The 12162-nt window shown below is 44.0% G+C and overlaps 1 long non-coding RNA gene across 1 annotated transcript in view; it reads right to left on the bottom strand.

Annotated features, from left to right (window-relative positions):
* Positions 1 to 57: 57 nt before the first annotated feature.
* Positions 58 to 12162, bottom strand: part of LOC104990961 — an 18541-nt gene continuing 6436 nt past the window's right edge. Inside the window, exons 2-3 of the long non-coding RNA XR_825557.1 lie at positions 1813 to 1861; positions 58 to 316 (exon numbers count right to left, since the gene is read on the bottom strand). This is a non-coding gene — a long non-coding RNA (uncharacterized LOC104990961). The remainder of the gene's footprint in view (positions 317 to 1812; positions 1862 to 12162) is intronic.

Below are 12162 nucleotides of genomic sequence, written 5' to 3'. Positions count from 1 at the left end.
AGAAATGGACCTTGCCCAGAACTTGGAGTTGTTTAGAGTAACTGATAAGACAGTGAAGATATTTTCAGTTTGCCAGACTGGATTTTTTTTTTTTTTTTTTGCACTTCAGCATGGGAAGAAGTCTGAATTCTAGTAGGACTTGGTTGGTTTTGTTGGCTTCCCGGAGTGCGGCTCTTCCAATAGTTTTCCAGTGTTAAAGAAGAGTTGGTTTTCGTTGTTTGCAGTCAACGCCTCTGACTGGTACAGAAATATAAATACTGACGAGGAATAGACCACATGCTATTTGCAGATGACGTGCTTGGCTTCCCAGAAATTCCTAGAGAGTAAGCAGAAAAAAGAAAAAAACGACAGGAAATAATTTACTGTGGCGACCAGATACAAAATTGCTTTTGTATTTATCAGCTTCATTCTGGAAGGAAATGTGATCTTTAAAAATTTTTGATGTAAAATAAAACCAGACCCAGAAGGCTTTGAATATCAGACCGTTTTGTCCTGAAGGTGCTGAGGAGAAGTGAGACCTGTGTTAGGAAGCCAAACACAGGAGTGTGTGGGAGGGTGGGAGCTCCCTGGGCCTGGCCTGTTCCTCCTGAGAGGTGCCTGCTGCTGCTGCCGCCTGGAGCAGGGGCTGGGGATGGCTCAGATGGAGAGCAGCACCAGCTGCAGTGCACTCTGGTGGGGCCTATGAGGTCCAAAGTGGCTGGAGAGAGCTGGGAGTGGGGAATGAGAGTCCCGTGCAGCCCCCCAGGCCACAGCATATCCAAGGCCCTAAGCTTATACAGCCTCAGATATGCAGATGATACCACTCTCAGGGCAGAAAGTGAAGAGGAACAAACAGCCTTTTGATGAAGGTGAAAGAGGAGAGTGAAAAAGCTGGCTTAAAACTCAACATTCAAAAAATTAAGATCCTGGCATCCGGTCCCATCACTTCATGGCAAATAGATGGGGGAAATGTGGAAACAGTGGCAGATTTTGCTTTCTTAGCTTCTAAAGTCACTGTGGACGGTGACTGCAACCATGAAATTAAAAGACACTTGCTCATTGGAAGAAAGGCCATGATAGACCTAGGCAGAGTATTAAAAAGCAGATACACCACTTTGCCGACAAAGCTTTGTCTAGTGAAAGCTATTGTTTTTCCAGTAGTCAGGGACAGATGTGGAAGTTGAACCATAAAGAAGGCTGAGCACAGAAGAATTGATGCTTTCCAACTGTGATGCTGGAGAAGACTCTTGAGAATCCCTTGGACTGCAAGGAGATCAAACCAGTCAATCCTAAAGGAAATCAACCCTGAATATTCACTGGAAGGACTGATGCTGAAGCTGAAACTCCAATATTTTGGCCACCTGATGTGAAGAGCTGACTCAATGTAAAAGACCCTGATGCTGGGAAAGATTGAAGACACAAGGAAAAGAGCACAGAAGAAGTTGAGATGGTTGGATAGCATCACCAACTCAATGAACATGAATTTGAACAAACTCTGGGAGATAGTAGAAGACAGGGAAGCCTGGCATGCTGCAATCCATGTGGTCCCAAAGAGTGGGACATGACTGAGCGACTGAACAACAACAAAGCTTATACAATTGGAGGCCTTCTAAAAGGAAATCTAATACAAATTATAAGTACAAAATCAGGGACAAACACGAATAGTTACTTAGAATGAGAAAAGAAATGAAAACAACCCACGGACAAGAAAAGTTGATCTACCACAAATATCACAAAATCCCCCCAGAGAGCATAATATTTTTAATATTCTATATTTTTAATGTGCCTAGCACATCTTTTAATACCTTGTGTTCCTTGACTTTGGCTACATACCTTTTGATGGCCTCTTCATATGGCAATAGTATATAGTGTATGGCATTTCCTGTAAGGAGAACAGAAAGATAACTCAGTATCTCCCCTGGTGTGGTAGCTAGTTTTATTAATAGTTTAGGGAAGTTTCCTTCAGTTTCACATCTTGTTGGTAAAGTTGTAAATTTTTAGGATTGTTTTCAAATTGGGGGAAACTTCTATCCCGCTTCTTTTATACACGAGCTGTAAGCTTTCAGGGTAAGGACCCATCTTAAGAACTCTAAACTGATGGCTCGTTACCCAAAGCAATTCCGATGCATTCGCAAATTGCTACTACATCGCTTTGAGCTACACAGTTGTGTACTGAAATTTCTCTTACGCTACACACACTGTACTTACTGATGAGCGTGTGTAGGAGTTTTGTCATTGCAATCCTCGTTTCTCTAGGCTGTCTCGTTGTATTGGTAGCAATTTTGTGTGCCATTTCATCTGGAACTTCCAGGCCTCATCAGGACACGATGCATTAGTTACACGATGCATCAGTCAGCCCAAAATGTGATTCCATATATTGGGATGAGTAAAACATGCAACTTCACACACAGAAGCACCCCTTGTTTGTAGGACTGCTACAGTGCTCAAGTCCTACAGACAATTGACTTCTGATACGTTTTATTTTGCATCCCATTAAAGAGAAACAAAATGTATAGTACATTTAGAATTGTATATGCGGCATTGCCGAGTATATTCTTCAACAGGAGGGAGTTCCATTTTGATGGGCATCATGAGAAATGAATCTATCCTCTGGTGGCGGAAGAATTTTCCCCAAACTAGTTTCTGGCTCTGTACCCTTCACACTTTGTTCCTCCTCCACAACCTTCCAGGGCTGGGTGTAGACACATCCATGTTTCAGTATGGCCTCTGGGCTGCATCTTCCTGTCCTGATAACGAGTGAATCCACATGGTGGGCATTGGTGGTTAGAAGAATTATTGCCAGAATGACTAGCAATATACAGAAGTGCCTATACACAGAAGTGCCTATAAACTACATAAATATATCCACTAAGTCAAATAAATTGTGTCTCAGACTCAGCTTGCCCTTAACCAGATCCCAAAGATGCCCATGGCCATACAACATCATCCAACATGAGTGGAAGTATGACAGAGACCTTACAGTGGAAGAGATAGTGGTCTTAACTGAAACATTTTACTTTTATAAGTTTTACAGAAACATTTATGACCATGTAAATGCATTGCTGGGCTGCCTCCCAGGGCTTTGGAGGAAGCCTGTGTAAATGAGCTTAAGTAACATCACAGAATAGCTTCCTTCAGGAGCTGAGGGACCAGGGAACAGTCCCATTAATCATTCCTCTCACCAAAAAAAGCACACCACAGTCCACACAATGCCCCTCAGGCTCACGCTTTCATCTTTGCTCACTGCCGCGTCTCAGGCAGACACCATTGGTCCCGGTCCACAGATGAAAAATGGATGCCCAGAGAGGAAGGACCCTTGGCCACCGTCACACAGCTGGCAGGTAACAAAGCCCAGCTCTTGTGTCCCAGTCCAGAGCTCAGGCGCTGCACCAGTTCCTGAACGGTCTCCTTTGCCCCCATAGTCATCCTGACAGAAGGCGGAGGACGGGGTCACACCTCTGTTTATAGAGGTGGTAGCCTTTGTTGTCACTCCTCATACCCACACTGACAGGACAGTTGGCAGGGCACTTTCATGCTCAGGAGTTTGTTTAACTCACAGCAGTCTGCAGCGTTATCCTCATTTTTCAGTAGAGGTTCATGGACATCACGTGGCCTGATGAAGGCCCAAGTGCAAGGCTAAGGAGGAGAGGCACTGGAAACCAGGTCTCCCCACTCCTGCTTCAAGGCTCTTTTCACCACCCTTTGCTTGTTTCCCCTTTTGAGACCAAAGGGACCTCAGAGCATCATCTAGCCCAGTCCCCTTGTCCTGTAAATGAGAAGCTGAAGCCCAGAGAGAAGGGACTTGCCCAGGTCACACAGGAAGTGGGCAGAAGCTCCTAAGCTGTACAGTTTGTCTCTCTGCCTCTTTTCTCCAGGCGCTGTAGAGCCATCGTCTGCCCCTCAGTGTCTAGGATGGCCCATTGCAGGCTGGCTCTTTAACCTCTGAGTCATCAGGCAACAGCCATACCCAGCGAGCCTATCACTGCAGTCCTGCCCAAATCCCTCTTCTTTGAAACTTGTCTCTAACCACAGCCCCTATTGAACAGGGAGAAGAGGCTCAGGCAGCCATGTTTGTGCTGAGTAACCCCCCATCCAGTTTGAGCAAAGCTAGAGTGAGTCCAGCTCTGGTGCTGACGCTTGAATAGGTTGGGAGTCTAAGTGATGGAGAAGAAGCCAGACAGAAGCAAGTGCAAAGCTCCCTGACAGAAAGGCAAAAGCGTAAGAGATAACCCCCCGTCCCATAAGTTTCCCTATCGCATGATTGCTAGGACTACTGGGTCCAGGTTATTTTTCTGTAGGATACATCAGCACACTTTCACCTCTGAGTCTGGTAAGTGGGTTTTTGCACCATGCATTTCAGACATTATAGAATTAGTTTTTAAGCAAGTTTAATGGGTAATACCTTCCTTCACATGGTTCACAAATGAAAACAAAAAGGCATACGTTCTAAGGTCGTGCTTCCTCCCCTGTCCCTATACACCCAGCTCCTTAGCCTCAGAGGTAACCACTTTTGTAATTTCTAGTATATCTTTTACAGCTTTCTTTATGCAGATATAAGCAAATGTGAATATATGCTTCTTACTCCCCAATTCTCTTCCTTGGGCCAAGGTAGCATACTGTATATATTGTTCTGTATTGCTTTTTTCGCTTAATCATCCTGGCAATCATTGCATATCGTAAAGTGATACAATTGTTTTGTTTACAGTCAAATCCATAGTTTACATCAGGGTTCACTCTGTGTGCTGTACACTTTGTAGATTTGGGCAAGTATATAATGGCATGTATCCACCATTACTGTCTCATACAGAGTAGTTTCACTGCCTCAAAAATCCACTGTTCTTAAGCTGACATAGTAGATGCAGAGCCAGGACTTCCTCTAAGATATTGGACCGCAAGACCAGGCTCCTTCCACTGATTGGAGCAGCGCTGTCTCCACTCGTATTAGAAATGAACAGCTTTCACACTGGTTCTTTACTCTTTTTCTACCCTCTGTGCAACACACTGGGGGTGTTGACAAAGCTGGGCCCAAATGATGGAAAAGAGCAATTTTCCTGCAGTGTGAGGCATGGGAGGCAATATTTGTCTATTTTTGTCTGCATGCACACACCAGGGCACAGCTAGCAGGGTCAGTAGGTCTTATGAGAGTAAATGGGGCTGTCGTTGACTTTTCAGTGCGCCAGCATCTTAATATGTGTGGCGGCCTTAATACCACCAGAATCGCATATGATAGGAGCTCCTAGCCCAGAAAGAGCCACACTGTTCAACCTACAGACTTACTAAGGTCCTCCCTAGGTCATGGGATAAAGAGACACATAAGAAACAGGGGCTTATAGCACAGTCTATCAGGACCCAGTGTGGCAAGTGGTTTTGAAATGGAACAGGACACTCCTGAGGCTTCCCTGGTGGCTCAGTGGTAAAGAATCTGCCTGCCAGGGCAGGGGACAGGTTCAGTCCCTGGGTTGGGAAGATGCCCTGGAGAGGGAAATGGCAACCCACACCAGTATTCTTGCCTGGGAGGTCTCATGGACAGAGGAGCCTGGCGGACTGTAGTCCATGAGGTTGCAACGAGTTGGCCAGGACTTAAACGACAACAAAGGACCCTATTGTCCTTGCCCCTATCTCCTCTATCTGCCTTTTGTCTGTGAAAAAACTTTAGCCAAAGAATAAGTTTAATCAGAGAAGCAAGAAAATGCAGAAACAAAGGAAAACCGTTAAAGGAGACAAAATAATAATAATGTAGTCATTAATAGTCAAGGACCTTTAATTCCTTCTCAAGGGCTATAGACAATATTCTGAGCCATGTCCTGTAAACTGTCTTATGGATACTGAAACCCCCACCAGGTGGAAAAATTAACGTGATGACTGACTGTAGCCATGACATAAGCTGTCACAAGCCCAAGAATTGGTCTCAAGGAAATGGAAACAAACCAACCCTGGAACTGAAGATTAACTGTACTTAAAACAATCAAGATGACACAGGTCAGACCAGCAGTGACCAATTTCAAAATGACTGTCAGAGCTGACTGCACTGTTTCTGCATGTAGCCCCCTCCCTCTCTCTGTAAAAGCTCTTGCTCCCTGATTCTCCGGTGGTGGATGGGCAGAGGGAATCAGCACCTGTACAGCTGTTGGCCCCCCTCCACCCCAAGGTTGCCAACCTCCAAAATAAAGCAAGCTTTCCTTTCCACCAACCTGGCCTCTTCATTGGCTTATAAGCAGCAAGTAGCCAGACCTGTGTTCAGTAACGGTTTGATGGAAGAATGCATGGGGGGAGAGGGAGTTGTCAGCATTCAGGGAAGAGGATTTACCCCAGCCTGAGGGGGTAGATCAGAAAGATTTTTTGGAGGGGTTACCTGAGCTGAATTTTGAAGGGTAAACAAAGGTAAAGCTGGATGAGAATGGGCATTCCAGTCCACATGTGTAACATATTCAAAGGCCGGGAGGAGAGTGAGGACAAGGCTGTTTTTGAAAACTGTTAAGTGGCTCAGTGTATCCTGAGCCTCAGCCAGGGGCTTTGTTACAAAGAGTCATTCAGCCAAGCTGAGACTTCGGTCTCTATTCAGTAGACAATGAGAATTATTAAAATCCTGTAAGTGAAGGTAAGGCATGGTCAGAGTTGCATTTTAGAAAGGTCATTCTGGGAGATGTCTTGTTCTAAATGGTGTCTAGAGAGCAGCCCCCATTACAGCCTTCTGCACTTCTCACCAGAAAAGCACAAAAATGCCAAACAATTTTGAAAATCAAAACTGACAGACAATCAATTACTAGCATCTGAAAGGCAAAACAATTGCTTGCCTGTGCTTCAACTAGGAAACAAAGCAATCCATTCGCATAAATAAAGACAGAAATACACTTAATTCTCCTGCAGTCCAGAGATCCAAGCTATCTAACAACTAGAAAATTGGGCAGCTGCCCCTGGGCTGTAAATGGGATGGGTTTTTTTCTTTTTTAGATATCCAGCACACTGTTCTTAAATTCCTGTCCTTCTTGCACCTACCTTTTTGCAACTAAATGAAGTTGCAACCCCAAAATAACAAAAGGAGAGAAGGTAGGGCAGCCTGAGGCTGGCACTTAGCCTCCTGAAGGTGAAGAGTCTCAAGGTAAAGCACTGAGGTGGGAACAAGGATGGACGGGGAGACCCGGTGATGACCCAGGACACTTTTTCACAAACTCCACTGATCAGAATGGGAGACCAGACAACGGGAACAGAAGAGGATCCCTTTCCCTCATAGACTAAGTAGCTAGAGAAAGAACAGAAAACTGAGCTCAAGCGAAGTAGAAGGAAGGAAATACCAAGACCAAAAATGAATGAAATAGGGAAACAATCAATTAATTTATTCATTAAATTTAGCAATGTTGCTGGAAACATTGTCTTTATGCAACTACCAATACTTCTACTAACCAGTACCAGTTACCAGTACTTCTACTAACCAGCTACAATTTATGAAATTCAAAAATAAGACAATTCACAAGGACATCCAAAAGGCAACAAATATCTAGGAACAAATCTAATGAAAAGTGTATAAGACTACACACATTACTGAGAGAAATGAACGAAGACCTAAATAAAGGAAGGGAGGGAAATACCATATTCATGGATTGGAAGATTCAGGAATATTCACAGAAATATCAGTCTCAATAACCTAAAAACTGGAGACAACCCAAATGTTCTTTACCAAAAGAATGCATTGTTTCATCTTGACATAATCATACAACTGAATGTATTCAATGCTGAGAATGAATAAATTACTGCTACTTGCAGCAACATGGATGAATCCTATAAATATAGCATGGAGTGAAGGAAGCTAAACTCAGAAGAGTACATATCATATGACTTCATTTATAAAAAGTTAAAAAACAGACAAAACTAATCTATGGTGTTAGAAGTCATGATAATAGGAGATACTGACCAAGAAGGGCTATGAGAGAAGATTTCTGATGCTGGTCACTCTCTATTTCTTGACCTGGGTGGTGATTTCACAAGTGTGTTCATTCTGTTAAAATCAAGCTGGGCTTTGTGCATTTTTCTGAATGCATGTTTTCATACAGTAAAAATTTTAATAAAAATGAGATAATTTAGGAAAAGGAAACTTGCGATATAAAGAACTTACAAGGCTTCTCAAATGCCGTGATCCCGTCGAGTTCTGTGTCGTATGTGGACTCTGCTGCTCAGTAGTAGAGCTGAGCACTTTACTTACTTATGTATTCAATTCTTGCCAGTTAAATAGTGCTCTATGAAATAGGTGTTATTCTTAACACTCACCTCACCCTCTTTTGAAGAGACTGCAAAAATCTGAATGAAAATATCAGCAAATATCACTCGTCATTTTACAGATGAGGAAACAGGCCCAGGGAGTTTAAAGTAACTTCTCCAAGGCCACATAATGACCGAGGGCTGAGAACCAAGAGTCAGTCTGAGCAGTCTGGGCCCAGGACCCAAGTTTCCTGTCACTTCCCTGAATCAGCTTGTCAGCTGTTTCTCTTCTGTTCCACTCCTCTCTCAGTTCCTGGAAAAGCGTTTCTCAGCCTCCATAATTCATCCCACAATTCGTGTGGTATCTTTGCCATGTTTGATGACACTGAAAACAATAATGATTCCTATTGTGTTTCTGCACTTGCCCATAATGGACAAACTTTTTAAGAGCTTGGAGCACTGTGCCAGGAAACCAGCTGAACAAAAAGGCTTCTGTATTTTTGTCAGTAGAAGCAGAGTTGTGAAGGGCAGCATAATGTGCGTGTTCACTGCCAAGAAACTTGCATAATGATTTTCTGCATCTTTAAATCTCTGAATCCATTAAGGCTCTCTAATTGGTATTGAGTAATACATCATGTGAATGGCAAGTATTATTCACATCTATCCCCTTGCTTCTCTTCATATAATCTTTTATCTAGGAAATGTTAAATTGTCTCAGTTATCTATGCATGAAACAGTTGGAATCCTCAGTGTATTTTCAGCTATGTAAAATGTAAAAATGTAGAGAAAAAATTTTAAGGAAATATACCAAATTATTAACAGTGGTTATCTCAGAATTGTAACTTTTGGGGTTTTTCGTGGGATTTTTTTTGTATTCTCAAATTTTCTGCATTGAATATATATCAATTTTGAAATAACAATTTTAAAATTAGCTTAGAGTATATAAATTTTTATATAGTTAAATAATTGCAATTATGTCAACATATATATGTAGTAAAAGACTGGAAGAAATTATTCATAATTTATTTTGTTCTGGATGTAGAGCAATGAGTTTTTGTCTTCCTTCTACTCTATGACATTTTCTAAATTTTTTTAATGGTCATTCTATCAGTCAAGATTCTTGAATGGGGATCCTTCCAAACAGGTAAGGGGTTCAAATGTGGGAAAACTTAAAAAAAACACACAAATGTTTGCTACAAGCAGATATTATTGTTCAGTCGCTCAGTTGTATCCGACTCTTTGCGACCCTGTGGACTGTAGCCCGTCAGGCTTCTCTATGCATAGGATTCTCCAGGCAAGAATACTGGAGTGGGTTGCCAAGTTCTCCTCCAGGGGATCTTTCCAACCCAAGGATTGAACCCGAGTCTCTCGTATCTCCTGCATTGGCAGGCAGGTTCTTTACCACTAGCGCCACCTGGGAGACCTATATATCTGTATCTACATTTTTTTCTCCTGTGTTCCAAATGGGGCTGTAGAGCTGGTTTAATAAAGACACTAATCACTATAAGCAGATACAGATTTTACAGTGCAAAAAATAAATTTATCGTTTCCTTTTTTGGTAAAACATAGCCACTTTGTGTCACACAATGTGAAATCAGACTTCATTTTACTTCATATGATATAGCTTAAGAAACAGGGTTTACTGGGGAAAGTTATCAGCTGAGAGTCAGTAAGAGAAGACATGCATGCCCCAGCCTCCCCTCGCCCCCCAAATAGATGGGCCACGGTCAGGTGCAGCGGGACACACAGTGGGTCTGCATTTCTGGGGATGAACCTCAGCCCCTCATTTGCTCTTTTTCTACTTTACCAGGGGATAAAATCAGCCTGCTTGAGCATAGGGCAGTCAGAATTTAGAATGCCAGGAGTTATCCAGAAGGCTGGTTTTCCAGAAGGAAGGATTCTCCCACTGGGTGGAAGTGGTCAGTGAGGGACAGTAGGAGTCATGAGGTCCAGGACTTGGCCCGGGTACCGTGATAGGTGTGCTGCTCACTGATCGAAGAGAGGGGCAGGTTCAGGGAAACAGCGAGCTCAGTTTGGGACACGAGGAGTCCGGACAATATATGACACCACCACAAGGTCAGGTCCCCATCATACACTCTCATAGTGCCCTGAACCTTTAAATTGCACACAGGAGATGCACATTCAATCCTGGGTTCAAGAAGATCCCCTAGAGGAGGCATGGCAACCCACTTCAGTATTCTTGCCTGGGAAGTCCCATGGACAGATTAGCCTGGCGGGCTACAGTCCATGGGTTTACAGAGTCGGACACAACTGAAGCGACTGAGCATGCGTGCATCCCAAGTGCAATAAGTCAATCATGGCATGATTAGCATTGAACCTCCCTTCTGGATGGATAGCGAGCTCCCTAAGGTCTTTGCCCAGGTCTAACCACTTCACTACTGTACCTCCAGCACTTGACATAGGGTCAGGCACAGAGCAGGAAACTAGTAGATATGTGCTGAATGGATTAAAGAATATACCTGGAGCCATGCAGCAGGCTGTCGGGTACATGGATAGGAAACTGAAAGATCTAGGAGGAAACTCTAGAGTCAGGAAAGCTATGCATTTGGGTGGTAACTGAACCCAAGGCACTGGGTCAGATGGCTCAGGGCAGGTGAGAAAAGTCCGAGAGCCTAAGTCAAAGTCCTGGGAAACACCATCACCCAAGAGGGCTCAGGAAGAAGAGCAGCTGGAGAGGAGGTAGAGAACTAAGTGGGAAGGGGGTGGAGAATTCTCTAGTGGTCCAGTGGTAAGTCCACTGACGGACTCAAGTTGTGTCCACTTCTTGTCTATTGTAAATAATGCTGCAGTAAATGTGAGAGTGGGCTTCCCAGGTGGCACTAGTGGTAAAGAACCCCCTTGCCAACGCAGGAGACATAAGAGACGTGGGTTCAATCCCAGGGTTGGGAAGATCCCCTGGAGGAGGACATGGCAACCCACTCCAGTATTCTTGCCTGGAGAATCCCATGGACAGAGGAGCCTGATGGGCTACAGCTCATAGGGTTGCAAAGAGACATGACTGAAGCGACCTAGCACACATGCACAAGTGATTAAGACTCCATACTTTCATTGCAGGGGGCACGGGTTGGATCCCTGGTCAGGAAACTAAGTCCCACATGCCACGGGGTACAGCCAAAAAGAGAGAGAGGAGGGTATCCTGGAAGCTACAGGAGGAGAAATATTTAAACAAAGAGAAGTCAGTGGAATCAAATACTGGTGAGAGGCCTTGTGAGATGAACGACACCAATGCTTATGAAACCCTTGGGTGCCAGGCACTGTTCTGACAGCGCTGTGTGTCTTAACTTGCTTAATTCTCACAAGGTAGGGACTATCATCATGATCTCCCCCGCTTCCCAAAGACGAGGGTATCGAGACACAGAGAGGTCACCGAGCTAGTAAATGGGAGGGCTACAGTTTGAACCCAGGCTGTCTCCAAGCCTGTGCTCTTCCCTGTTACAGACACTGCCCTAGAAGAGAGGGAACAGATAAGGTCATTGGCAACACTGGCAATTTCAGTGACGCTATAGGGTAAAACCACAAGGCAGTGAGTAAAAAAAAAAAGTGAGTTGGAAGCAAGAGAGTACAGACCAGCAGGCCAGCCCTTAACTACAAAGAGTGGTCTGACTGTGTCACCTGGGGGCTCATTAGACATGAAGAATCTTGGGCCCAGCCCCATCTTCTGAAACAGACCCTGCAATTAACAAGTTCCTCAGGTGATTCACATGCGCGCTGAAGTCTCAGCGAGCTGATCTTTCAGAACTAGATGAGCTTTCAGGAACGTTGATGGAGAGAAGAGAGAAAGAAAAATGCAGTTTTTCTTTTTTGGTTGGAGAGACTGAAGCAGGTTATAAATTTAGAACAGTGGTTTGCAACCCTGACTCCACATTAAAAACATGTAGTGTGCCGAGGCCAATGCCCAGAAGAAAGTCTTGTAGTCCTGGTGATCCAAATACGGGGGCAAGGTAGGGAGACTCACACAAGGAATCAAAG

The sequence above is a fragment of the Bison bison genome, unplaced genomic scaffold (genome assembly GCF_000754665.1).
Source record: "Bison bison bison isolate TAMUID 2011002044 unplaced genomic scaffold, Bison_UMD1.0 scf7180017864181, whole genome shotgun sequence".
Taxonomy (NCBI): Eukaryota; Metazoa; Chordata; class Mammalia; order Artiodactyla; family Bovidae; genus Bison; species Bison bison.
Note: the sequence above shows the minus strand (reverse complement) of the source record. Positions and strands in the feature narration are given on the sequence as shown.